General features: G+C 29.9%; 1 protein-coding gene and 1 long non-coding RNA gene across 3 annotated transcripts in view; one reads left to right on the forward strand and one right to left on the reverse strand.

Moving 5' to 3' along the window:
- LOC113518046 (lachesin-like) overlaps positions 1–27,582 on the forward strand; it is a 252,845-nt gene that overhangs the window by 99,173 nt on the left and 126,090 nt on the right. The gene's annotated exons all lie outside the window — the stretch shown is intronic.
- LOC128202257 (uncharacterized) lies at positions 457–11,149 on the reverse strand. The gene is made up of 3 exons (XR_008253684.1): positions 10,854–11,149; positions 9,599–9,667; positions 457–2,712 (listed from the first exon to the last, which is right to left on the reverse strand). It is a non-coding gene; the product is annotated as an uncharacterized LOC128202257 (long non-coding RNA).

Raw genomic sequence — 27,582 nt, forward strand, 5'->3', positions numbered from 1 at the left:
AAAATAAAACTTGGTAGCAAACCCGTGGCTTCGGCAGTATAGAGAAGAGGTGAAGCATGTTCTGCAATATCTATTCGACTTCCCCAAAATAAATACTGGGTACTTAATGAGAAATTGTTCTGTACAAAAAAAATCAGAGAGAAAAAATCACTTCATTCATATAAATGATATTACTCTGGTAAAAATATTGAAAATTTGATTTAAACTGTGCAAAAATACAATCGATTATTCGATCGAATATTTAATTAATTTGAACTTAATTCTGGAGAATCCTTGATTGCCAATTCACATGAATTCTCATATCGTTGAGAATGGTTGAACATAAAAAAAATATTCAACGAATGAATAATCACACAGTTTCATCGAAAGGAATAAAATATTTTTTAAAAAGGAATATGTATGAAATGATTTCAATAAAAAAAATTACCTATGCTATTCAAAAGCTTAGTCGTTTCGTTTGAATGAATACATATAACCATATCACTTTGAAATACCCTTTATATAATAGTTTTGGCATTTCTCAATAGAAGTGTCATTTTAGAGAAGTTATTTGAAAATAAAATAAAATATTTTGTAATAAAAACGCAAGGTACAATTTTCAGGTTGGAACGTTCTAAATAAATGTAGGTAGAATGTTCAAATCGATATTACAAAGATAAACGTAGCAATTCCGAGCCAAGAAGCCGTTAGCCGCCGTGGAAACGGGCGACGATGCTGCTACCGACTTACTAAGAAAGGGATGTGCCCCGTGACAAGGCTCAAATTAACGAGGGCCCTGCTTCTCTTGAAATTTACATGGGTATGCATGTTGTGCTAGATAGTACTGTACTGGCAACTGAATTTAGAGTCCCGAATAGTTTGGGAACTACTAGTGTAGCATGCTCCGCATACGGCACTGCATGTAATTAAAGAATGTTCAAATGAACACAATTCGTAAGCACAAGTAGCAACTTGATAAAGGAATTTCCCAGTAAATACAAATATAATTAACAAGTATTTTTATTTCCATCAAAGGTATTTTGTTACAATTCACTCGTTTACTCGTACGGATATTTTATATAAATATTTAAACTCGCCGTGAAATAACGATATTCCATTTCTGTCGTATCGATTTTCCCAACTCATGTTATATCAAATAACAAAAACAATCACGCTGTTGTTATTGTCATTCGATATAACATGAATCTTTACTGTAATATTTGTTGTAGGTTCTTAAATACAGTATACACTATAAAATTAAGTTAGTTTGAAAAAAGTGGAGGTATAAATAAAAGAAGCGGAGTGCTATTTTTATTCCAAAATATAAAAATGTCAGGAAGAATGCAAAGATACAGGACAGGTCAAGTTAGACCTAACATGTCTACTTCATTTTAATACGTAAATTTTGTTCGTGAAAGTTCATTGAAATCGTGGTAAAACTAGTTATTTTGATTATTACAAATTACTGAGCCAATTTTAATAAAATTTGCATGAAATCAATCTAAAAGTATATATTTTAAGATAAAAAATATTTTTATAAGTACATTTTTAAATGACGAAGTTTTGATCTAATTAAAAACCGAGGAGGTCTTTTGATGTCACTTGAAAATGTATTTTACGTAATATTACTTTCAGTTGATAAAGGCCACTTATTAACAAAATTTCTGGGTATATCAATAACTATTGTTGTATATGATATATCAGTGAAAACATTTAATTATATTATGTAATTACAATCTAAGAACGTAATCTATAACAATCATTCGCGAACCTAATTGACAATGTTTTCTTGTTATTTCCTAAGTATATTTTAATAAAATATTGAGTTACTCAATACTGAAACCATACCTATCAAACAAACAAGTTTTTGGCTACTAAGCGAACGCCCAACTTGAAGGAAATGAAAACTGGCAAACTTAAATTGAAATTAACTTCATGATATTTTATGACAGATCGATATTTATCTGCTGCTGTTACATCGGCTATAGATTTTGGAGGTTTTATGCATAATTTATATATCAAGAATCCGTACAACGCTTTTAATATGTGTAACCTTCTCCGTCACACATACTATGCGTATGCTAAATTTCATAACAGTTTGATGTACTGTTAAGTAACAAACAAATTAATAAATAAAAAAAAAAAAAACAATAGGCCATCCTGCGTGTCAAGCGTGGCGACTGAAAAACTTCCCCTATGGGGGAGACTTATATTCAGCAGAGGGCAGATAACGGATAATATGATGAAAAAAACAAACCCACTTTCTCATTTATAATATTAATAAGGACTATCATGCGACGCGAAATTCTTATTATTATAAAGTTATATATAATAACCTACGTTAAGTGTTATAAAACTGTAAGAATGTAGTTTTGCAAAAAATATAAAAGAAAAATCAAGAATAATGCTATCGTCGCAAGTCGCAAACACTTCGGGCGCAAGTTTACTATAATTCAAGTGCAATAAAAATATCAAAACTACTTTCTACAATACATTACCATCCATTTAGTCAATAAATGCTCTATCAGTAGGAGTCCATTTGAATAGCCGCAACGTTGGGCACATGGCGTTCCTTCTATTCGCCGTAACACATAGCTCTGCAGAGCGCTTAGCATGGAATTCGATTCAACTAATGCCGCCTAATCCTGACCGGTAGCACACAAATGCTACGGTGCACTCCGAAAGGCCATGTGCAATTTGCAGCTGGGTGATTGATGATAATCCTCATTGCATCTGCGCAACGAAACAATACACTCAACCATTTTCGATTTTTATTTATGTAACTGCTAAGAAATATCTAAAATGGCTATATATTTTTATCTTTTATTTATAATATGATCAAAATAAGAATAAAAACGGCAATAACCTTCAGCTGTCACCTGTTAGCTGATGAGTATTTAGATGAGTACCATAGGACTTCATGACTTGATGATTGAACAAATGACTACCATGTTTTACAATATGGTACTCGTATTATTTACAAAACAAAGTAGCAAGCACTTGTAAAAGTTATCAATTATATTTATAAAATTTGTACTTTGTTCCACAATACATATTAAATCGCTTTTATTATTTATATATGCAACTGGATTCGAAAATTTATCCTCAAGTCTACTTAAAAAAATTAAATCGTCATAAATGGATACCTTTACAAATTATAAATACACAAATAATGAAGTTTCGATACCAGTCGTGTGTATATGTATATAAAAAAGTATATTGCCAAATAATTTAAAGAATATTATATAATCGAAATAAAAAAATTATCACACAGCCGGGCCTGCATTCGCGTCATATAACTCCTAGTTCTATGACGCGATGCCGGATGGTCCAGAAACTAATTGACAATTAAATCAATTTGTTAATTTTATGGTTAAATTTATAATATATATTATTGAAACTTTCTCGACAATTAAATACGCAGCCCAGTCTGGTTGTTTTTATAATTAAAATAAAATTATAGTTATATGCTGTGTTAACAGCTTGTTGTTTTTTTTTTTAATAAATAGATAATATTAAAAATGTTTAATGAAATAAATACTAAAGATATTACAGACAAACGCTGAAGTTATATTTTATTTTACAATCTATAATAATTTAACAAGGTCGTCTTGAAAAGATATAAGACCGCTATACCGTAGTTATTGTTACAATTGTATCGTTATATTTATTGTTCGTCTTGTTTATTTCCTATATTGTATAATGCAAATGAAGTATACTCATTCGTTCATTCATTCAACTATATTTATAGTAATCAGTATAAAATGCTAAAAATACTCTATATAATTTATAAACATACCGTAACTATTTTCAGTGTTTTAAAAATACAATCGATCTACTAATAATAGTTTACGACGTATTTACACAGGTGAAGTGTTTAATTTGTTTATATCAAAATCATGTATTTTACGACCCATTAAATCATTAACGCATGCTTAATGTCGATGTGTAACTAGAAACCGCTGCTATGAAAGTCACTTTCGATAAGAAATAGGTCAAACTAAAAAACAACTAAAACACTGATAAAAATATATTTTTTATTATTTGATATATTTTATTATTATTAATTGATATATTTTTTATTTATATGTGTGATCAACAAATTCATTTGTAGGTAAGTGCTAATGAGCTCTTTTTCCACATTAATAACATATTAGATCCAAGTGAAAGTGTAATATATACCTAACTATGCACTAAGCACTTTACTTTTACTTTGTACAATAGCCGTCTGCAAATCTGTACCATCACAGATACTATAATACTGGTACCATTGTCCCACCTGTATAGGTATTTTTAAAATATTTTAGTAAAATTTCAAACCCTAAAAAACTTTAAACCCCTAAGCTTAAACAATCCAACCGACGAAAAGACATACGGTGACATGCTATAAATTGAGTCTAATATATAAATGTGATATTATTATATTTTATGGCTTATTTATATTATTACTGTACTTTATATATTTACACCGTGTGATCTGTCATTAATAGAAAAAATGTTTTATCCTTTGCTTCACAGCTAACTGGTACTCGGAGTTTGTGATCGTATTTCACTCCTCATTATCCAGCGAAGCAAAATATTTACTTATAAAAGTACATCCAATGACTGCTCAATACCAATTTTTCAATTAAAATTACGTAAATATGCTGAACCGATATTTAATAATTAAATTAAGACGAGATCCTAACTATATTGGGTATATTAAATATTATAGTCGGGATAATTTATTTGTAACTATTCAATAGTGTCACATTTGAACTCAAACCTTGTTTATATATATATATATATATATATATATATATATATGTGTGTATATGTGTATGTATATATATATATATATGTGTGTATATGTGTATATATATATATATATATATATATATATATATAGCACACCTGCAATGCCGTAGGTGTTGTGGGTGACCATGGGCGGCGGTAGTCACTTAACATCAGGTGAGCCGCATGCTCGTTTGCCCCCTGTGTTGTAAAAAAAAAATTGATTTATTTCCTTAAAAAATAAATAGAACAATTGTTACTGGACAGAATTTACAATATTATTAGTGTCCAGTATGTCAACAAAATAAACTACATCGCTTTTCCTCCGAAGAAAGAAAAAAGTTAATAAATTAAAAACATGATTAGGTAGTTATTATTTACGTGGATAATACATAAACATAAAATTATTTAGTAATATTAATCGTATTAATAAACTTCTGGGGCATAGTAGAAAGACTTCAATTAATAATGCCTAATAATGAATTAAAAATTTTGAATAACATATTTCAGCTTATGAATGTACGATTAAATGAAACGTGAGATTACACTTAACGATTTTATTATTACGTTATAATAGGAGAGCAAAATGTATGTAATATATGAAGATGTATTTAATTTTATTTTACTGTGGTTATACACGTGGCGTGAAATTGTAGCCGACGGTAAATTAAAAGTGTCTTCATACAAATGCATTTATTCCTTTTTCTCCTCTTAGTTCTTTTATTATATGGTGATGATAAAATCGTGACGAAACTGCTTTTAATTTTCTGTCTATATTAACGTGCATGACATGAAATTATCATCGTCAAAAAATTAAAAGTGGTTTCATAATTATTTTTTTTATGCTACTTAGAACGGCAATCAAGCTGACAACCTACCTGATAGAAATTGATAGCCATCGCCTATAGACAGAAAATTAACTGCTCATAGTACTATGGACATAACAGAGTATACTATTTCGCCTATGACACTCCCCATGTAAATTGCATAAATTGCATACATTTTTCTCACTCCGTATATTTTCTTAATTCTTACTGTGGAAACTTGTGATATTAATTGTAACTTGATAGATTTTGATTAATTTAAAATAGATATGAGTACGTATATAATCTTATGTTTACAATATTCAATTTAATCGTTTCCGTTACGAGACATTACAAGAGTTACAGAAAAAAGCATTTTAAAAGCATATTCATCAAGTTCCATGCATTTTGCTCTCCTGGTATGCAATGACAGTAAAATTGTTTAATATTTTGAGATTATGGCAAGTAATACACAAGCAAATTTCAATAATTTTACACATGAGCATTATCTATCGTCTTTACGCATAAAAATGTAGCTTATATATAAATAAATCCCTGTCAGTTGTTCCGTTTTCTAGTGCGCTGAGGCGGAACGGGCGGAAGATACGGCTTCGGAAGTAGGATGGTGTAAGATAAAGAGAACATTTCCTATAGCACGTCTTGGAAGATTTAGCAACATTCCGCGACGGCCTCGTCCTTTTAATGTGCCGCCAGCTAAGTGTAATTCAGTTTTTACTCTTTTACTTTTCCAAGCGCTCCAAAATGAACACGGCCTCGGTTTTTAACCCTTATTAATTTAATTTACTTTGTTTGTTTAAAATAAAATCTGCGTAATAATATTTCAAGTCTCTAAGGAACTTTATTTTAATTTTAAAATTTATGTAATTAAAAATAGTAACTAGTTTTTTTTCTTTTTAATTTTTAAGCGACTTCAACGTTGTAGAGATCGAATGGACAATACGTGTTATGTTTTTGTGTACGATATTTTTGCCAATTATGAACTCATTTAGATAAATCTTTTGAATGTGTAAGATATACTTCTGCGTCTATACTAATCAATATGATACAGAGGAAAAATTTTATTTTACCTATACATTATCAGAGGCTATATTATTTCTGAAACCGTGCGAAGTCGGGGCTGACAGTTAGTTATTTATATATTAATTTTGTAACAACTTAAGATGCTAATCTTATGGAATAAAATTCTGTTATTTATAATGAAAAAAATACATTTGTATTTGTAGCATTAGACAGAATATTCCGTAGTCTTCTTCCGTAATAATTTTTCTCTTTCAAATATTTTCAATGCGATTTTTCTGCAAAATATGTCACTGTTCATTCAAAAGGTACTTGTGTTGAAACAACGAGGAATTACTTTGTGGGAGATACGCAATAATCTATTAGATAAGTCCAGTTATCTAAAATTTCATATTGTGCTCGATGGAATATTATTATTCCGAGATCGAATGCCTATGGCAAAACAAAATCATTACATATCTAATAATATCTTATTTGACGGAACATATTTTTCAATGGCAATTTCAACATATAAGTTTTCTTTCAAGAACATTATGTTATTACCGTTCAAAGCTCAAACAAAAAGATTTTACAATACAATTGACCATTGAGTAGTTATATATATAAAAGGTATTCTGTTTTTATACATTTATATATTTATTTATCTATATTCTGTTACTAACTATATTGCTACTAATATTTTTTATTTATATTATTATTTTTTCTCCGTATATGTTATATTTTATATACAAATCCTACAGATCTTTCTCCTTTCGGATACTCAAGGTGGACTGGAAGAAATCCCTGTAAGGAATAAGTCCACCTGTGTACATTTTTGATATTACTTAATATCTATTTTAGAAGTGAATGTACAAAAACATATAAATTAATTATTTCCAGGTAAAATAATAAACTTTTAATTAGGTGTAATACATAGTTTCATTCGCGAACTAAAGACGAAAATATATTAAATGACTACGGCTAAAAAGCAGTTCACAGTTTTCTCCATGTCATATACTAGGGATTATGAGTATGTATGATAAACCTGACGATTGATTGAGCTATTAATGTACCAAAAGTAACAAATAAATTAACTTCGAGCATAATTATATCCTTATAATTTAAATAAAAAAATTAAATGATTAGTATAAACATCTTTCTTTTTAATTAAATAAAGTATATATTGAATGAGTAAATACATCTAGTTCCTATCCTCTAAGATCGTAAAGCGCATGAGGTAAATTAACAGTTCGGTTAACTTACGTGGCTGTGTTACTGAGTTTAGTGAGCTGATGCTATTAGTCAAGACATCGGAGACTAGTCTACACCCAATTTAGTTAATAATACAGAGTAAGTAAAGAAGAAAAGCGTTTTCATACAATTGCTTACAAATTGCTATTTTATTACATCGTGCCGGCATATTACTTACGATAGCATACCATGCTATGACAGATTATATAATATAGATGACCTTGGTAATAACATACCACCTTATCTTCAAATAGTTGCGAGTTCGATTACCATACGATGCCATCACTTATATTGACGAGTTTTTATGTTTGTATTGGTCTAGCCAAACAATAGATAGATATGTTATAAAGAGGAAAGATTTCATTGTTTGTTTGTAAACGATAAAGTAAAAAACTACTTAATTATTTAAAACTTTTAAAATTCTGTCACCCATAGAGATGGGTGACATAATTTATGGGTACTATAGCTTTCTAGCTATAATATCGGCGAGTAATATAGGCTATATATTATTTTCGAAAATTCAATCTACCCGTGCCAAGCCGAGCCAGATCATTATCATTATATCAGCTATTAACTGTCCATTGCTAAACATAGGCCTCCACCTTATGGGGTTTTGCTAGTAGTTGCCACGCTTGGCGAGCGGGTAGGTAGCCACAGTTAGGCTCTGGAGATGTTTTAAGAGGGCTGCCCATTCCTCGACCATTAGTTTCCTTAGTCGCCCCTTAGGACACCCACGAGAAAGGAAAAGGTGGCCCATTCTATACCGAGACCACACGGGCCAGATCACAAGTGTGTAATATGTATTTTTGAAAAAAAAAAAGTATTCCAATTAGTTGTCTAATACTATTACTTCACGATGTCTTATCAAAATTTGGCCAGTGACACTAACGCGTGATGCGTGTTCAATACGCGTGATTTGTGCGCGCAGATATATAAATTGGTTAATACATTAAATTTATCAACAGTTTAATTAGGTATATTTATGTCTATGTATATGAGTATTTATACGATTAAATATAATGTAATTAATTATGTATAAATTTGAGTTTGTCTAGTTGCTTTGTGTGAAAATTTTCTCAATATTGTACACCGCTCTACCCGCTGACATTGATGCTTCTTTCCACTTTGGGTTTGCTGGTAGAGAACTCTTTTAGAGTTAAGCTCGCCTTTGTACATTTGATTACCTCTGTTTTATAATTAGTGTGTACAATAAAGTATTAAATAAAATAAATAAATATATTTCAATACTATAACTTCAATATTTAACGTGTGTCTTTAAATCAATCCGCACATTTTCATTACTAACCTACCAGACCAACATAAATAATTGGCAGAGAGATTATTTTGTTGTTAATAAAAGTTCATATTTTTTATATTAAATGATTAATTTTTTATGTACATTAAAATTTTATTTTTATTGCCTTGAACATATATTCAATTTCACCGAAATATTTTTGAACTGTATCTAATCTTTTACTTAATCATAGTTTATAATGATATTTGTCTTGTTATTCTATAAATGTAGATGTCTCTTTTGAGCGATTTGCATTGGTATGTAGACAAATTTCACATTACAAAATACACCAAATGTATACTAATTAATAAAAAACATTTCAAATTATTATATAAAAATATATATCTATCCTTTTCAAATGACAAATAGTTCACCATAACATCCTGTTTTCAATATTTGTTTCTATGTAATATCTTAGTTCAATTCTCTCGAATAAATAACGCTATTCTTTTCACTGTCTTTTAATGTTCAATATACTTACATCTTTTATCTCTACAGTATTCGTAATGCTATTATGATTCTTCTGCCATTTCTAGCCACGATTCACTTCCTGTAATATGAAAAGACGAGCTTTCTTCGATATATTTTTATAATTTAGACGACTTACGTAATGTAAAAGCATACGTAATTTCTTAATTAATTTTCAGAACAGCAGCGTTTTATAGGTACCTAGATGATACAGTACAACTCGTATTTTGTGATTTTTGTGACTCTATTCATTTCTATAAGCGATAATTTAGCATTTTTCATCAAATGTATGAATGTATTTAAACTTGTAAAGTTTTTAAGTTGCATAAAAAGTTACGTGATAGACAAATGATACTTAATTTAGAAATGTATGTAACATTTCTAAATTAATCCCAAAGAATTAATTAATTATTATATCAAATCGATTATGTGATATTTTTTGTTAGACTTTATTTTTATGAAATTTCATATGTATGAAATTTTGTTTATATAATAAAAAAAATTGTTTCATAGAAAAACACAGAGTTAAACCGTGGCTAAACCAATTATTTTGATTTAAAAACTAAACTGCTGAACCGGCTTTAATAAAAAAATTATGTTACTAATCTGAAAATATACTTACTTACTTGCCGTACATTTACTTACATACTTGCTTACCATCAGGTATATGTTTGTTTGCCACCTCAGTGGTATAAAAAAAAAGATAAAAGAATCTAAATCGGTTTATAAATGACGGAGTTATAACGTAAGAAACATAAAAAAGTACAACCGAATTGACAAACTCTTTCTTTTTTGGAGTTAATTGAAAAGATGATTGCCTTCCAGATTTTAACGCATAAATTCAAAGAATACAGTATAATTGAGAGCTTCTATCTTTTCGAGGTTGGTAGAAAAAGTTTGGAGGTAGACGCAATTCTTCGGCACCACTGTACCTAGCTACAGATTATTGCGCAGTCAGTTTCATAAAAGATCCGCGGCTCTTTTGAGCGGCGGCATTGATGTGCAGACAGGTACCCGTTGACTAACTTTTCAAAAGACGAACTTCGCAGACGGGTTGTGCTTACGCTATGTCTGGATTTTTCACTGTACAGTTCTTTATAGATTTTTTGAGACTATAACAAAAGGAATCGCTATTACTGAATGTTTCTAAAAAAGATAAACAAACATCGCCACATTGTTCGAATCAAAATACTTTGCTTACAAGACCTATATTTTTTTTCAGATTACATATTTATATTATTTGTTAACAAAATTAAGAAAAATCATACCCTTATTGTGCAAATGGAATCGTCAAAATCGACGCTGGTTTGAAGATGGTTATATAGTGTAATACACACATATAAATAATTCCATCGATTGGTATCTTCTTTCAGAATTTACTAAAAGGATATTTGCCACCTCTATTGCACCGCTTGCGTGCAAATGACTTCATTATCTGCTTTCTTTTACTTTTAAAATAATTATATGCTACGCAGTACTACGTATATCATAGATAGAGAATGCAGGCCTCTCTAACTGCGTCACAAGTACATATAACTTCCATGTGTATTAGTAACAAATATTTTAGATTAGTAATTGATTACAATGCACTTGACATTGAGCTTGACGTTTCTGATGGCATGACAGTTGATAAAAATCTAATTCCTTAATCTATGTGATAAAAATAGCAAATTACGCCCTTTGCCCAGAAAAGGCCGCGTGCGCTCGGCAATTATTATATTATCAATTTTCAATGGATTTGATATTATATCAATTTTATTAGATTTAATATTATTAGCCTTGGATAAAATCTCTATAATTATGTAATATGAATAAATGAGAGGTATATAAAATTACCAAATTTCAGAGTGAAATACCTACTAAAGAATATATTTGAATAATTAGGCAATAATAAGGCTTTTCAATATACTTTATTAGTTGTTATTTTTAAAATAACATGTCTTATTCTTTCTCAGCGCTAACCGAAACATGTATAAAGATACATAAGATAAGTTACCTTAAACAAAAAGATACTGCGATTTTTTTTTAATTTTATCACACTATTTCAAATATCAATCCACTAATCGAACGTATTTAAGTTCCTGTATATTAAATTTGATATGATAACATATTGATAAAATGTTCACGTTACGAATGCATGTTTTAAATTTTGACAGTTGAAGAATTATGTAATAATAATCTAATATCACACAAGAAGTAAATGTCAAAGTAATTGGTGGAAATTTTATAAAGATTAATTATTATAATTAATGTTATATCTGCTGTACATTTTGTATTTACATAATTATTTTAATGTATTTATAGATATTACGTACAAACCAATTATTATTTACAGTTTTATAATAATTTTTAATTAATTTAATACTATGTATCGATATTATTTAATATACTTAAAATGACTGTATAATAATAATAGTAACATGTGTCTGGAAATTCCTCAGATTTAGGTACTGTCAACTGCATAAACCCACTCAAGTGATTAGTGTGACTGTACTGCAGTTAACTGCTTGATACACGTTCGGATATTAATTGTGGCTGCCAGTAGCAACACGAATAATGTTTGTGTAGTATCAGTACCTGAAACTTTAGGTAACATTGAATAACATTAACGATGCAATCGTCACACTTTTGAGTATCGATCGTCTTTTTTTAATGTTCTTGAGATTTAAACAGAGTATAACTATACTTTTTTATTATTTGTAATCATTGATGTTGGCTACTAGTAAATAGTAATAATTATTACATATGTAATAGTGATAATATCTAGTAGTAATTATGTCAATAGTATTTTGCTAGCAAAAAAGATAAATCAATATAGCAAGTCAATCTCTAAGCGGTTCCTTTGTAAACCACATTTACTAGCGTGATGACACGTGATGGACCAACTAACTGGATTTCGTTATTCATTGATACCTGGTCATTATTTACTTAAATGTAGTATTAATTGCCGTTTATTTAAGAAGTGGCTAGTGAAAACAAAACACGGGAAAACGTCTTTACTTTAATACGGTATGACCATATAGCTTACTTTACATTATAATATACTAATACGCTACTTCATGCCCTACTCTCTCTCTCCGAAAGTCAAAAACTATGGCTAAGTCAGAATTTAAAAATGTGATTTTTCTTTAAAGGTACCGCACTACATCAAACATTATACTAAAAAATTTGCAAACTCATAAATGAATATTTGTTATAAAAAACAACAACGTAAAAAATAATTGTTTTTATTACTACTTTACTCAATAGTATTAGATTAGTTTTCCCAAATATTTTGCTAAAATAATAATAAACAGAGAAACATATGAAAAGATAAGATAAACTTGTTTTTCAATAAGATAAAACCACTTGAACCATAGCAGGAACCAAAATGATATATAATTCCTGTCGTTCAATACATATGTTACAATCTGATACACATAATGTAATATAAAACCGATTATATATTAGAGTTGAAACTCGTAACCGGTTGTATTAGAGATTATATACATCAAACGAATGCTACTGAGAGATTAAGGCCATTCGATTTTTTTAAGAAAATATTCTCCAAACTGAATATTATTCCAAAAGATACAAAGGTTGAAAAAGTACATAAAATCAGAGCTTTCTTATACTTATTGAGTTGTTTTTTTTTAAATTATAATGGAATGGTATCCCCGCCTGAGTTATCAGTATATGCTGGCGGGGCACCTGGAAAGGATGATAGGTGAGGATGACAGCATTAAGTTAGTAGTAAGACTGCGTATGCCACGTTAGTACCTATAGTTAGTTTTAAGTTTTCTTATATATGAGTATACAACATATGTATAAAGTAGCTCAACACATTTTGTCACTTATTAGACACATTTCTTTGACAAAAAATTCAGTTTTACTGTTATAAATTTCCTTCTGTTTCCTGTATTATAAATACAGGATACATAATGTAATTTCTAATATAATCAAGTTGGGCATCTTAGAATTCGAAACATGAGTGAAGCCAATATAAATAATTACAATACAATATGACTCTCATTCATTATTCAACAAAATAAGAAAAAGCTCGCTCTGTTAACTGAGCTACTCCTAATAACTGTATAGTACAACATGAAGTTCCATTCTGTAAATATTTCATAAAATTTACGTTGGTACCTACATAAACATATCAAAATTAACTGTTAAAAACTTGTTTATTCTCTTAAAAACTTTAAACATTGCTTCTAGTTTTGAAAGTGTACAAAAAAATTAAATATAATAATTTCGTTACTATATTCTATTTCCAAACAACTGTAGCCGCGTTCAAATTTCAGAACGTGTCTCTTTACCGAGTGTTGCTTGTACCGATAATTGCACATCAGTAAATGGGTACTCCAGAATCGCTTACGACGTGTCTCTGTGGTGCAGTGTTGACATTATTGAGCTGACTCTTGGCCATTTGCGTCGGTTCGTTAACACATTGTACCTGTCTAGTCAAATTCATAAGATATACGTGTACTGTATTTTTGCCAGCTAAATTACAGGACATAAAGGCATAACACCATAATCTTCAGGAATGATATAACATGAGAAGTATCATGGATATCACAGTATATTCTGTAATGATGGTGCTATTCATGTCTATAGGCAACAGTTGCTAATTTCTATTAAATAGGCCGACAGCTTGTTTGTCATACTAAATATCATAAAAATAAATTATAGTTATTTAAAATTAACACCTACATTCTTATTTAGAATCAATAACCGATAGGGAAGAAAAAATCCTGAACGGTGACCCTGTACGGACAAATGAAGTGTAGGACAACCCCACACAAGATAGAGTGACGACCTCAAATACATTGTAGGGGTGTCAATGGATACAGGTGGCTCAGAACCGTTTCTTATGACAGTCTATAAGAAAGACCTATGTTCATTTGTGGACAGATAACGGCTGATATGGTGATGATGATGATGATGATAATTCGTATTTAGGCATATCTGAAAAGAGTATCTTACTCCAGTTACCTACAGCAAAGGCTGGAACATTTTCAGATAGCCTATTTTTCGAACATCGTTAAGGCTGATGTAAGCGTTAACTGTGGTATAAACTACCGTATAATGGACTATTTACAAGTATTATAATAATATGTTGATAATCGTTGTATCTACAGTTGGTACGTAAATACTTACTACGCTCTAGTGGTTTTACTAATTAATTAAGTACTAATACTAACGCGTTGGAACTGTCTATTGTTTATATTTCCAAATTTTAAATTTTTGTTTAAATAGTTGGCATGTTTTATAATCGTTTGTTGAGAAATTAGTAACAAGCCAAGAGCCCAAAGCTGCCAGATCTACGTCATTGTATAAAAACTAAGATTTTTCAAATTTGTGTTATAAACTCAAAATATTTCTAAAAGTTGAGGGCGATCTTATCCTAATATCGAAAATGGTTGGGCTATTTGTCTTTATAGTGTCTCATCTCAAAACCCTCATATATAGGTGCTCATTACATAACAACCCACCCCGTATCACAAAACTAAAAGTTTTACGGTACAGTAAACAAAAGAGAAGAGAGAAGGTACTTAATAACTTCGCCATCTCGGCACTTGGAACAAGGAACAGCTCCATGAAATCTCTATAGCGGAATGAGCGAGTCCATTGATGGCCAAAAAGGTGTGTAGTTTCCAAAGTTTCTTCAATAAAACTTCACTTCGGCAAGAATTCTTTCAGTAAAAAAATTAACTTCGGCGTTTAAACAATTTTCTTACATTTCATTGGACTCGTGAGTAAATAAAACTTTTAATTTTGTACCTTTTTGAATCAAAGATGATTGTTAATATCCTTAAAGATGTATTTAATAAAGGTATTGTGATGGTCCCCCCCTTTTGCACCCCTTATAATAACTACCCTCTAAACTAAGCTACACATGGAAAACCTACAAAGCCTAAGAAAAGCCTACGAAGGCTTTACCTAATGAAATCTATGAAAATATAATGAAAATCTACCCTAAAGAAAGGCCTAACACCCTCAATATAGCCCATACCTATATTACTTTATACACCCTAAACATCTTATAAATCTTAAAAAACCTTACAATAAACACATAATATTGAACAGATCTTTAGTAGAACACTTGATCATCTGGCCAGATAAATAAATGTGTGATCGTCTAGTAATGTAGGACCCGTTGTGTGTGTAATAACCAAAAGGTTCTTTAATTGGTATATGATAGGAGTTAAATAATGAAGATGATTGATAAATCTTTAAGGATTAAGAATAATTAATGAATTATACTCATAATTCATGTAACTAGGAAGTTATGTTAATTTAATAGTAAATTACAGAATAACTGTAATAATAAAAAAATGGGGGAGCGGTCGGGCCCCTCACACGCCCGGACCAGTGGAAGACTTTCCAACTATCTATAACTCTTCCTCCTAAAAGGTAGGGAAGGGTATTACTATTTATTAATGCACTCTGATGGTAATAAGGGAATGAGTATTCTCAGTTCCAAACCAAACATAAGTACATTTACTTCAACATTACAGTGGCTCCACCAGTCCCACGATGCTTCCAGTATAAATTAGTGTTTGCCAGAGGCAAACGGATCGGAACTGAAATCCCAGGATCACTCCGACACGAGAGCTTACTCATGGGCGATGACCCTTTCAGTCCTATATGGCGACATAGAGATCACCCACTAACAGTACGAAACTGTTTCCCAGCGTCACCCTGTTACGAGCTTACTCAATGGGGGTTTCCCTTCGGCTCCACAAGAGATCAGACCAAGAAGCGAGATCACCCAGACACCAGAACCTACTTTGTTGGGACATAACCCTTCGGCCCTATAATGTGACATTAGAGATCACCTGTGAAGACAGTCCGATAGAGATGAAGATTTGTGTGATAGGGGATACCTTCCACACCCTGGAATTGGCCAAGCCATATAATGTTGATAATTGCTATATCATAACATAGCATTGTCAATTTAATATTATTTACTTAATACCAAGAATACTCAAGGTTCAAGTTAAATCTGTTGATTAGGCCGGAGCCTAAGAACGAGTAGTCCAACACATAGGTCGAGAGCTACTAAAAGTAATGAGTGCTATTGAATGAACTATAAGTCCAGTTAATTATATATAATATTATTGTTGATTAACCACATTGTGAATTAACCAATTATTTATTCAGAGAGATATATCTAAAGGAACTATAAGTCCTTTAAAAGACACTGATTAATCACAAGTTAACAACGTCTCGTGAAATAACCAGTTGGGTTTTCTATAAGTTTGAGGACACTAAGTCCAACAAGCTATTATTGTGTTGAGAGTAATAGAGATTTTTTTGTAATATTTGTAGAGGTTTGATTAATCACATTGTGAAATAATCAGATTAAATAATTATGTAGCTTTATAGAGAGGACTATAAGTCCTAATTGGTTGTTGTCATAAATACTGATAAATTACACATTAAAGTGCCAGGTCAATTATTATATATAGGTATATAGGAAGGACAATAAGTCCTATTTGTGTATGTTGTAGTAGTAGAGGCAATATATTGCATAATTATAATGTGAAAGATATAGATTAAATATATATTTGTTAGAAAGGACAGTAAGTCCATATAAATAATATTAGTTATACTATATCTATCTACTTCCATTTAGTGTCTTAGTAAACCTATTTACTAAGAGGATTTCTCAGATAAACAAGTGTTTTAGTGTTTAAATCATCATGATTAAATCCCTAAGAAATTAGGTCTTTAAATAATTATCATATCATTTTAAGTGAAATTTCTCATATAAATAATTCCAATATTTCCCCTACAGGTATTATAAAATAACAGAAAATTAAATTAAAATAACAGAATCATAACGTGTATAATCTCCTTTTGTTTGACATCTGTCACATTAATGACGTATTGAATGACGTATTGATGTATTGAATTGAATTTTGATTATCTATCACAACTGTCAACGTAACAAATACTAGCAAGTTTGTTTATTTGTATTTGTTTAATATAATTAAATATAAAATCATCATATATCAACCGTAATATACAACTAAATTATCAGTGAAATAAATAATCATGGTTTACACCAGAAATAATTAATAGTATCCAGTAATGCTGCAGTTTTATATTCATATCAGTAGCCAAGCTTACTTTCAAATTCAAGAATGAACAGAAGATTAGAAGTTTAACATTCTTATTGCAATTGTACTTGCAATAATATATACATACAGTACTAATTATCAAGAACACTCCTCAAATACATGTGTGGTGAAGATTTCCCAATATGCTATCTATTTGATTCCTAACCTCTAATGTAAATTTATTAAAGAAGTGAATAATCAGTGTTAGTGTTTGCTTTATTAATATTTGAAGTAATTGTCCTAACTTGATATTAATAGGATAATATCTCCTTGGATACAGTCCGACATAAACATATAACTCAATAATTAAATTTATAAAATACTAATATTATATTTTACTACTTGTATATCTCCATACTATTCCCATAAAATATTTAAAACATGTATATTAAATATAAATCCAGTAAATATTCACTAATATTAACCCTGTCTGAACTTGTCTAGTCAATATAACATGAACAAACAACACACATACAAACCTTATCGACAGGGCAACTTCCTTTCTAAATATGAGTAAAATACATAACTCATACTTGTCATTTAGTACTAATTTTATACTGTATCTCATACCTAGTTAAGAATAACTATAGTCAGAGAATCCTTTAGTACATTTATTACCATTAGGAAATAAATCCACACCCATAATATCAGCATAATTAAATATTATTAGAAACCAGTAATACATACAGAATTGTTATTATCAGCTTGTTTACTACAATAAAATCAATATTAAAGTTTATAATAAATCAAGACAAAATATACTACTTTGTCTACATACTACTTAAACAATACAGGCTTGTTTACCATAAACATCCCACCGTTACATGAATTTATCTACTAACACAATAATGTATTAAAAGTAATACATTCACATAAAATCACCTGCAACAGCTAAGCTGTTTCTCTGTACATTTGGTGTAAAACAAATTCCCACATGTAATCATGGGTAATTAAAAGTATACAAAAGAATCATTAGTACAGTCGACCGAGCAATGGTATGAAAACACTTTACCATGAGACGGTGTTCCATGTTAAGCATGAGCAGGTGTTCCAAATCAACACTATAATAGTGTAATAAATACAACTATTCCATCATCATCATCGTCTCAACCATCACCAATCCACGACTGAACACAGGCAATTCCCCATAGACTGCCACTAGGAACGGCCCCAAACTCCTGCACCCACCGAGTCCCCACAATACACATAAAACAGTCACTCCAACCAATGGATGCCTCCATTGGTTGCCCTCACCACACTTGCATATACAGAGTCGCCACTCAATAACCCCTCTGTCTCATCAATGGTTGTTTCCCCAGCAATGAGACCAGACCACAGCCACCTCAGTCTATTTATCCTCAATAAATAAATAATTTATAGTAACTAGATATGAATTTAGTTAGTATTATAATAGTTTAATAGTTGATTCAATAAGTATTTGCCAAAACTGGACAATTAGAACATTGAATCAAATTGATGAAGTTCTATCAAACGACCATATAATTAGATTTTGTATATGAGTAGAATAACGTAAGTACGTAAATTATATTGATGTAAACTTTGTTCAAATGTGATTGCATTTAACGATATACGCATTACCTAAAGGTATATGGACTCGACTAAATACGTATTTTAATAGTTATTGGGAAAAATATTAAGTATAGACTTTGCCTGTGATCACAGTCAAAAATCTAACTACGTAGTAATAAATGGAACAAGCTCACCGGATTCTCCAGTCCTCTATTGATTAATTTCACACACTTAATCCATAGTGATACACTAAGATCTCAAACCCCTTCATCGAACCAGTCCCTCCTAGATCTATATCCTAGTTATTTTTTTATTTTATTCCGCAATCCTTAAAACACGACTCCTGCGCCATTTTTTTTTTTCTTTTCCTTACTGCGCAATTCCTAAAAACCGACCCCCGCGCGCCCGCCGATCCGCCGTCTTTTTTTTTCTCATCTCGTAACGTCATAGATTATGTCACCGAAGGGTAGATAGATAATCATATAGATCAATAATCGGATTTAGCCTATTATTCGAACTGAACTTTTCTTTAAATTCAATTTAATTATATGTTAACGTATTTTGGTATTTTCTATCAAATTGATTATCGAATTTATAAAACTTTAAAGGCTCTCATAAACCTTATTAAACTGTGTTGTATGTATCTTTTTTACACCTGATGATAAAAAGGTAAACTATAATTTGGTTAATATAAAATATAATATATTTTTTTGTTTAATTTATTTAATTTTCTTGTGACGTCCACTACACTTTGGAAACACATCAAAGGAGTTTCCCTTCTGTGTCAATATTTCATATATGGTAACGTCTTCTCTGTATACTATTGTGAACCTTGACTTTAAAGTTTGTTTATATTAAATAGCTCAGCTTTCGCAGCGGTCACCCATAGGAACCCCTGTTTCTTTTCCATGTACTTATGGTATTAAACTTATTGTACTATAGGCGAACCGTCACAGTATGATGAATCATGATACCACATATTTCATTTATATTATTTGTATTCTATTATATTCATGGTACTATTTATTTTTATAAACAGTGATTATTACTTTTCAGCAAATGTGCCGTTACCTTGATGGTCTGTATGTTGCCATGCTTAGCAGGTGAGTTGGCAACTATAATGTATAAAATATTTGAATATATTTCTAAAACAGTTAGGAGTGTAAAATTTAAATTACCTTGATAGCTCCCTCTTTAAATGAGATTGAATGAGATTTCTTTTATATTAAAAAAAAAAACCCTTTAAAATTTAAATGTAATTATCAATTTCGTAACAATTACTAAAAGATTTTTTTTAAACCCATCTTCTTTTACATAATTCGTAGCGTTATATATTTACGTGTGATAATATGTTTGATCTGGAACTTATATCTTCACATGTCTTATTAAAGATAAACACAATATTTATTTAACAAAACAATGTAATAAATATATCACAACATAATCTGAAACATGGGAAAATTAAAAACATAATATCATAAAATAGTTTGTAATAAGAATCTATATCTGCAATAGAAAAACATACTATAACTGGTGGGGTAATGGTCTGGAATGAGCACCGTTATCTATAACAAATGAAACGTCCTTTTTCTGCGTAGTGAACAATGATTTGTAGTCTCGCATAACAGTTTATAAGAATATCATTGCAGAAATATCTTCAGCGACGACCCATGCATTGAGTTACGGTATTCTTTTTAAATTGTAAGTGGAAGCAGCCAGTAAGTTAAGATAAACTTTTAGCTTATTACGTCATAAGTCTTAAGTTTAAAAGTGCAATAAAAATACAATTACAAATCATTCTAATTTTAGATAAATGAAAAATGGTTTTATTGATTTCTTATTTTTCATTTTGCAGTGTGTGTGTGTGTGTGTGTGTGTGCGCGCGTGTGTGTGTGTGTGTGTATGTGTGTGTGTGTGTGTGTATGTATATATAACAACACATCCTACATAAATAAAATCTCGTGTCACGGTGTTTATGGTCAAATTCTTCCGAAATGGCTTGACCGATTTTTATGGCATTTTTATGTATATTTAGTAGGTATGAAAATAAGTCGTAAATTATATTTTATACCTCTAGGCATATATTCTTCTTTTCTGGATAGGGACGTCCTATTCAGAAAAAAATGGCATAACAACGTTTGCCGGGTGAATTAGTAGATAAATATAAACAATCATTTTGTTTATCTTCGCCATTGACCCTCTTACGTCACTTGAAAAGTAAATATTGGAATAATTACTATCGTACAAAATGATAATTAACATTTGACAATCTGAAGTTGAAAAAGCAAAAAAAAAAAATAATAGATAAACTTTAAAATATTTTCTCTAAATATTGTTGGCTGTAGTAACCTTTTCAACTTGAACACGTTCAGAATCGAGTACAAAAGGTACTCCAAACCCGCGAATGAACTTACGCATTGGTCGATGTTCGCTTAACTTCTTTGGCTTAGGTCGTCATTCTTCGATTTACGACAATTTTATCTACCTCTGTTTCAAATTAACCTGATTCATCCGTTGTTTTAGATTTTTTAACCACGCGACCAGTATCTGCTCTTCATCAATACTGAATTCACCATTATTTATTTCAAAACTAAAATTTGTGTTTGTTATTCCAAAGACTGATACGAAAAATATTTTTATACAGATTTGAGTCAGAACTATGTACTTTCAGTTTATTTATTAGTGTTCTATAGTAGCATTGCTGAACTATCAATTTCAATTTATACTTTTAAAAATTAATTGACACTAAAAATGCTCTTTATTGTTTCCTTCAAAAGATTAATAAACTTATTATAGATATAAACAATTACAAGAAATGTGAAAACAATAAACGGCCTGATCTCTAAAAGTGATTTCTTTCATGCGACCTTTGGATGGAGAGGAGTAATGATAAACAGTTTGATCGGAGGCAACAATAAAAATTCTGTTATTTTTAAATACATATAGAGATGTGAAATACAATATAAATAAATACAATATATAAATATATATCCTATACTATTTATTAAATATAATCTAAATAAACACTAAAGTCTTTTAATATCTTAATAGAATCGTAAAAATAAAATAAGACACCTAATCATCAAAGCCATTGTTACCACTTTCCATTGACTGAACCGTCAGTTATCAATCTAAGTTGCATAAAAAAATAATAAAATATAGATAAGCATGTGCTTGAATAAACAATGATGTTTATAAACATCACTTTAGACATAACAATGTGGATATTCGCGTGGTTTGATTATATTCTCATTTATGGGTTATTTTTAGACATATCTGTCAGTAGATTATAATTAGTTGTATTCTCATTTAGATCTCGTGATATTCTATATTTAGATACTATTAATTTTCAGTATTAATACTAATATTGATTTTTCATTTGAGTATAAATATGAATTCCAGGGAGGCAGAGTGTACCTAAAATTTTGCGAGAGTTATTTTTGATAACAAAAAAATATGCTCACAACTATAATTCATGATTAGGTAATAATTAGAGGCTACCGACTGTTACTGTTGTGATGAAGGTTAAAACTCGACATATCCACATTACGCTAAGCATATAAAAATGCGACATATACGAGGTCAGTTTACTACCATCATCATCATATCAACTATTATCTGTTCACTGCTGAATATAGCTTCCCCGTTAGGGTATTTTGTCGGTATACCCAGCAGTCGTTTGCTTGGGTACCTCTGTAAGTTGTAAGTTGTATAAAAAAAAATTGCGTAGTTTAACTTCTATATAATGTATAAAATAACATTACTACATTCTTAAATATTATATAGAAAACATAATAAAAGCGAGTGTATTTAAAATATCAAGTGGATAAATCTAAAAATATCGCAATTTCGAAGGACAATATCTGTAGTTACACAAGACTTTACGTTATTGCGTTATAAAAGTATGAGATCAGTAATAAGTGCTCTCAAGATAGCCTAGTGTAAGTTGAGAAGTATCCGCAAATATGAACTGGGCCCAAGTACGAGCATATGTCCGTGTAGAGTGGGTGTCCCCTTACGATACTACTCGTACCTATCTTGTTAGATGCTCGAAACTTACCAAATGGAAATATATGAACGTACTTAAATAACTATTTATTGTACAATAAACATACTTCACTGTTTACATTTTAATTATTAGATTTAATAACTATATTTATAATATATTTTTTTAAATCAATTTTTGATAAATTATAACATACCCCTTTTCACAAATTTTTAATGATTAACAAGCCACTACTTTCTTTATCATTAAAAGTGCATAAAAGAATAAAAAAGAACACAAAACATTTAACACAAACATTAAAACAAATTTACACAAAATCAAAGCTTGTATAATATTATAAAAAGAAAATTTTTGATGAACTATGTTGGTTTATAATAGTTAAAATCGAAAACTACAAAATAATCATATAAATTCTTGTATTTAGAGAATATTACATTATCAGCAAGTAATATGCGCTGCATTTTATTATTTTTGCGAATTCGTGCCGGGTCGCTAGTAACTGTATAAAAATACTTGAAGGATATAATGGATTCATCTTGCAAATGCGGAATACGAGTATGTACGAGCGCCTCGCTCGTGAGTTGTTAATAATACACAGGCTAAAAGGGAAATCTGGTAACCTCTACACTATACGTACATACATACATACGTCTGATACTTCGAAAATACCAGAAATAGTTTCGGAAAACTTCAAGATAATCTTAACTGAGAATTAACTGAAAATTTACCTTTAAAATGTCCATAAATGAAATAAATATATATTCATTCTTTCATATCAGCCGTTAACTGTTCACTGTTGGACATAGCCCCCCCACCCCCCATAAGGGCGGTTATGCCAATAGTGCCAACCAACCAGACATGCTTAGCAGATGGATTAGCAACCACAGTTAGGCTTTTTATGATGATTTAAGCAGGACGCTGCTGCCCCTTCCTTGACCATTAAATGTATATATATACAAATACATTAAACTCAAAAATATTAGAGCAACTGTGTACAACAATTTTCTACATGATTGGTTCCAATCATCTTTCTGTAACAAAGTAGCTGTACTTATATTCTTTCGTAATAGCACGATATGTACTTACTGTACTTATTTCTCGGTTTGCCCAATGGTTGACTGATGGAGAACACCATCTGCTATTAAATCCGCCAAATGTACATAGAATAGAGTACGCAGACATAAATACTTTGTCGGCATAAAGGGTACCATGGAAGTCACAATGAATTATATGATTCTAAGGACGTGTTCATGTCTATAAATAACGATTACCACTTTCCATTAGGTGGGCCTTAGCTGTTTTGGCATTACCAGTTGCATAGTAAAAATTTCAACTCATTTCGGGACTAAATTTAATATGACTTAACATAATTTTTTTCTGCTTGTATGTTTGTCCGTTTATTTAGTTTTTTACATAAAAAAAAAATAACTAGCCTGATTTTGATAAAATCATATTGACATTATATTAATCTGTATATGGCCAATTTTTAAGCTATCTATCGTCAAGTAGAGTGACAACTCCACTCAATTAATGACATAATGATAACAATGTATAAAAATACTATACAAAATGAGGATAAAAAATTAAAATAAATAAAGTATATTTAGAGAAATCTAGCTTTTTCCCGATACTTTATCTGCGTGGCTACCCTATGTTTACTGACCGGAATAAAAAGTAGCCTAGGTCCTAGTACGATATTATATACAAAATTTCACAGTGATTAATTAAGCCATCAAGGCACTAAGATATAATTAACTCACTCACTCTCAACTCACTTTCACATTTATAATATCAATAAGGATATGTTATACGTGAAAGAAGCTACGGAACTATTTTATAAAACATCAATTATTTCACATTAAGTTATCCATTTAGTATAACGCAACGATTAGACTTGTAGTTCACAGTGATTAACAGAGATATTAATACACTCAATGGCCTCAGATGGTACGTACTGACCGTCAATTATCCGCAAAGCTGAGGATAACTCTGCATTACTGCTATGCACCGCGATAATGTACTGCAAATGACTCGATATGATATTAGGTTAAATCTATGTACACACAGGGTGAAGGCGAAATCATTGGCATCATTTAAAAAAAAAACATGCTTCCAATGAAATTTTATATTTTTCTAAAAGAAACTTAGGTCATATAACGACAAAAAAATTATAACTTGCCGAAAACTTGTCATCTAGACACACCATATTTATGCGGAAAGCTTAAAATTGTTGTCAATTTTATACTGATTTTTCTTTAAGAATTCATTCTAATTAATATTTTTGAGATCATTCTGTATACTGTAATGTGTCTGTTTAATGAACAGTTAAATTAATTATTCGTAGTTATATAATATTATAGCATAATAGCAGCATCTACCTGAAATGAGATTCAGTACTCTAAAAGGGATTATGTGCACTAGATTTCATATTAGATGTAATAAAATGAAACATTATTATTTTGAATAAAGTTTTGAACTGACCATTAGCTCATAATAATAATATATTCGATTTGTTTATATATACAGGTAATTTAGAAGTTTGATTACTATTACAGTATATAAACATTAAAGATAAATAGGTAAAATGATAATTTTAAAAAAATATCAACTAAATCGTTTGAAAAAATCTAATGATAACATTATCGTAATCAAGAAATTATTTACAAAATACAGTATTATATGTGTACTTTATATATACTAAATTATCTTAGTAGAAAATGTAGTATTATTATTAAACTTACCATTATTAAAAACATGAAAGTTTGTAATGTTGTTTGGATATATAGATATTTGCCATTCAATCACGCTTAAACAGCTAAATCAATTGAAATTAAATTTGGTATACAAATAGACTGTATCCTAACTTAGGGTATAGGATATTGATTCGCATGGACAAAGCCGAGACATTTTGACTTTAAAAAAAAGCAGCGATTTTCTACTACTGTCTGAGTGAATCAGTATATAAAGTAGCTTAAACATTAAATGAGGGTATAATCTATCCGTATACCGAATTTTATTCAAACCTATTTAATAAGAAACATTTAAACATTTTTACAAACTTCATATTTATAATATTAGAAGGATAACATACTTACAAATACATTATAAGTTTTCTCTCTAGTTTTAGTCTCTAGACACATATTTCTACAACGACTAAGACCCAGACAATTGCATGTTAGCTTTATACTAGTCACTAATTTTAAGTAATGAGGAAAATAGAGACAACAATAAATAAAGTAAAAGTCCATTACACTTTACTGCTCACGATGTTTGTTGTAGTTAACCCCTACCCCCAATGAGGGTATAATTGGTCATTCTGTGATAATGTTATGTCACAGTGGGTAGTCTAACAATACAAGTTTGTTGACATAATAGGGATTAATTGTTATGAGTAACTGCCAATTGGAGTAAAAGCCAAGATCCAACTAACAAGTCTACATGTTTTGGCATCTGCAAGACTACGTTTATGGTAAATAAATAGTGTAAAATGAAAATTATTAAGTTTTTTTTCTTTCCTATTAATATAATGAAATAGTCATATTATGTTATATCATATAGAACTAAACAAAGTAGAGCTAGTGTTTCCTAAGTGTATATATAGAAAATACTCCATAACCATTATCTTAAATAATTTTAAAATCCATGTCCTACATATAATAATACATATAATATACAAACTGCAACTCCAATGTAAAATTGGATCAAACTGAGATCGAAATTCTTCAACTTGCTCTGCATTTTTTTTTTTATTTCTACATAGATAAATAACAAAAAAGCAATAATACTTCGTATTCTTTTTTCTATAAACTTGAATCAATTTTACGAGTAATAGGCAATAAAGTCTTGTATTTTCACTTATTTTTTCGCAGAATAAGCTTCGATGATACAAATTTAACTACAGTTTACTGGATCTATAAAATATATTTACATTATCACTAGTATTGTACGAAAAGTTTAACTACTATTACGAATGTAATTTTATTGCATTAACCAATAATTACAGTTTATACAAAAGGACTACAGTAAATAAATTCACTCAAATCAGACTGTACTCGCAAAACTATCAAATGATTCGTGATTATCACGCGCTAAATACATAGAAATGGTTAATGGCGCATGCAACTGGATTGAAATAACAGAAATTAAAATATAATGATGGATAATATTCCAACTTCATTAAACTTAAGTTACAATGGAATAATATAATATATGTACAGTTTGTTATGAACTCTGAAACAATAGGTTGTGTTTTTACTAAAAACAAAAACTTTTCTTTAATTATTGTAAAAAAAATTAATAGGTATTCAATAACCAAAGATAGACTTTGTACAAAAGTCGCTTTTGCTTGGG

This window comes from Galleria mellonella, unplaced genomic scaffold, assembly GCF_026898425.1.
Source record: "Galleria mellonella isolate WM207_F2 unplaced genomic scaffold, CSIRO_AGI_GalMel_v1 utg132, whole genome shotgun sequence".
In the NCBI taxonomy this organism is placed as follows: Eukaryota; Metazoa; Arthropoda; class Insecta; order Lepidoptera; family Pyralidae; genus Galleria; species Galleria mellonella.